Here is a 3,738-nt window from a genome sequence, read left to right on the forward strand (position 1 = left end):
TCCCTCACAATCCCCTTGCTTCACAATCTGTCTGTCAATCAATTATCTGACTTCATAATCCCCTTAACTCACAATCATCATACCTCACAATCCCCTTACCTCACAATCCCTTTACCTCACAATCCCTTTACCTCACAATCCCCTTACCTCACAATCCCTTTACCTCACAATCTCCTTACCTCAGAATCCCTCTACCTCACAACCATCGTACCTCACAATCCCCTTACCTCATAATCCCCTTACCTCATAATCCCCTTACCTCACAATCCCTTTACCTCACAATCCCCTTACCTCACAATCCCTTTACCTCACTGTCCTGGTTTTGGTCAGGATGGAGTTAATTTCATTTGTAGCAGCGGATGGGATGCTGTGTTTGGGAGTTAAAATGGGAGCAGTGCTGATAACACCCTGATGTTTTAGTTGCTGTCAGACAGTCAAGGACTTTCTCAGCTCTTCATGAGAAAGGAGGGGCGAAGCCAGGACAGGTGACCCAACTGACCAAAGAGAGTATTCCAGCCAGTTACGTCCTGCCCAGGATATCGGGGGCTGACGGGAGGACGGCCTGGGGCGGCTCCGGGACGCGCGGTTCTTGGGGGACGGTCGGGTTCTGGGACGGCTCTGGGTGGCACGGCCTGAGTTGTGTGGTTTGGTGAGAAACTGCATTGGGTATCAACAGCTTCATAGATTTTTGCTTTGAAGTCCTGTCAGCATTGTTATATTGTATCTTTCTGTTATCTTAGTAAACTATCCTTATCCCAACACACGGGCCTCTTAATTTCTTGATCTTGGGGTTATTTGCCCCTTCCTCTTCCTTTTCCCTTCCCTTACTTCTCACCCCCCTCCCCTTCCCTTTAACCTGCTCTTTTCCTTTAAGGAGCAGGCAGCTGCGTGGATCTTGGCCCTCAGCCGGGTGAAACCACGACAATGTGGAACAGTGATTCTACATGCAGCCATAGAGGTCCCCACACTCGAGCCAGTGCAGGGTGTAGACACTGAAGGAGGCTTTGACCTCATAGGAAGCCTGTGCTGGAGCAGGTTTGCTGGCAGGGCTGTGGAGGACCCAGGCTGGAGCAGACTGTTGCTGAAGGACGGCACCCCATTCAAGTGACCCAGCCTGGAGCAGCTGGTGATGATCTGAAGCCATGTGGGAAGGACTCACATTGGAGGGGTTCATGCAGGACTGTCTCCTGTGGGTGGCATCCAAAGCTGGAGCACGGGGAGACTGTGAGGAGTCCTCCCATGAGGGGGAAGGAGCGGCCGAGACAATGTGTGATGAACTGACCCCAATGCCCATTCCCCATCCTCCTGTGCTGCTCAGTTAGAGGAAGGAGAGAATTAGAGAGTGAAGGGGACCCTGGGAAAAACAGGGAGGGATGGTTGTAGGTGTCTTAATTATTTTTTTTCTTTCTCATTCCTCTGCTCTCTTTGATTGGGTAATGAATTAGATGGGTTTATAGAGAGTAACTCAGGAGAATGACCTCTGCATGATCTCTCCCTGTCCTTATCTTGACCTTTCATTACATCTTCTTTCCCTTATGCAGCAGAGGAAGGGGAGTGATAGAGCAGCTTTGGTGAGCACCTGGGTCAACCCACTTCAACAAGAGGTTGAAGAGGAAGAAGTACATGGGCATGTGGAGTCAATGGTCGTAGGCTACAGTAATTGTCATTAAAATCTTGCCCAGGAGAGCAGCCAGGTAGATGCCCAGGAAGAGCCAGAAGTGCAGGAGCTGCAGCTCCCGTGTGTCTACAAAGGGCAGGAGGAGGAAGCGACTGATGGAGCTGCTGATGGACATCTGCTGACTCTGGGTATGGAAAAGTGTTTTCAGAAGTAAAAGACAGGAGTGAGGAGAGATTTATAACAAGGAAAACTAAAATCTTGATTTGTCTCACAAACTCCCAGGTGTGCATGAGGAGCAGAAGCCTCTGGCATGGGCTCCCAAAGAGTCATTCCTGGTCTTCAGTTATGGGTACAGGTGAACGGGGGTGGCACACAGTTTCCATAAGATGAAGCTCACTCTCATGGAGAAGGGTGTATGATAACTTGCCTCCACCCCCAGTAGTTCCCATGGGAGCTGGGACCAGCAGCTCCCAGACAGAAGCAGCCTATTTGTGCCCACCAGAACTGGGGCAAGAGGAATACCAGCGCTGGTGGGTTTGTGGTAGCCATAGGTCACAGCTGCTTCTCCTTCCAGCCCCAGGGCTGCAAAGCAAGGATGAGGGGTCTGGAGTGACTCTCAAAGGGGGAAAGTGTTGCTACATGGGGGTCCTGTCTTATACAAGAACAAGGAAAGGTGACTGTCCTGCCCATCTCTGGTTTGATCAGGAGAAACGACTCTGCTGGACACAAGGGTTTCTCCCCAGCCAAGGGAGGGAAATTCAGTAAAGACATACTGTCTTTCCAAGAAGTTTCCTTGGAGCTCCAGGGACACCACCCAGGAGACTCTGGGGAATGGAGAATGTGACGTATTCGCCGGCTCCTCCGCTGTGAGCTGGGCTGGGGCTTTGGGATGCAGGGAGCTCACTGCAACCCAGCAGCCCTGACAAGAGACAGCTCTGCCCAGGAGCAGCTTCTCTGCCAAGCACACAGGACTGGGGACACTGCCTGTAGGCACTGAGGGGAGACCTGTGAGGCTGAGAGAGCTGACAGATGCTGAGAGCTCACTGGAGGAGAAATCTCCACAGCACTCTGCCTGGTATGTCTGTGGGTGCAGGGCTATGCAGGTTGCCTCCATTCCTGGAGGAATCTCCTAAAGCTGGGACATGGGGCAGTGTGTGGGGTCTGTCAGGAGGACAGGTTCTCTCTAGGACCAGAAAGTGCTGCCTGGAAGGGATGCCCTTCTGCCCCATCAGAGGGACAGGGCAGGACAGCTGTCTTCTCCTGGGCATGGCTGCAGAGGTGTGAAGCAGCGTGTGCACCCAGGGGTGCCCAGGGCTGTCCTTGTGAGCAGGGTCCCTGCACCCCAGGTGCTCTGTGTTGGGGCAGGGACTCTGCTGCTGCCAGGGTCAGCACTCAGCCTGGCTTGTGGGCTTCCATCAGTATCGCCACAGACAGAACCTGTGCGTGACATGTATGACCCATGGAATTACAGTGTAGGGTCCTTCACCTGTCAAAGTGTGCTGTGTAGGACAGGTTGGGTCTCTATGCCAGCTGACCACTGGGAACATCCAGGGGACTTTTCAAGAACACAAAGGATGCATTTTCCACTCCAGGGAAAGAGACTTTGCTTTGAATGTTCTGCTCCTTTGCACTGTGTGGGAAGTGGGAGCTGAGCTTTTCTTGATACCTTTGCAGAAGGCAGTGCAACCTCATTTTTTATTAGGACTTGTCAAAGCATCTCCTGAGCCCTGCACACACAGAGGTTCCCCAGGGCAGTGCCCTGATACCATGAGGTGTCTGCAGATCTGAACGCAGGACAGGTGGGATGAGGTCTGTGAGCACAGAGCAGGAGATGACAAGGGAAAAGAGAAACAGCTGCAGGGACAGCTCCAGGCATCAGAGACATTGTCAGGGAAGGAGAACGGGATGCTCACAGAAATGTACTGGCAGTGCTGATGTGGGACCTCCCTGAAATCCCCCACAGTGCCGACCATGATGTACTAAATAGAACACCAGGGTATGATCAGAGAGAATCCAGCACAGGGCATCTGAGACCAGGGCTGATGGACAGAGCAGCTCTCCCCACTCTGCACTCAGGGGAAGGTTTCACTGGCACTGCAGCAGCAATGTCAGGCAGTTCT

Source organism: Gallinula chloropus (genome assembly GCF_964237585.1).
Source record: "Gallinula chloropus genome assembly, chromosome: 34".
In the NCBI taxonomy this organism is placed as follows: domain Eukaryota; kingdom Metazoa; phylum Chordata; class Aves; order Gruiformes; family Rallidae; genus Gallinula; species Gallinula chloropus.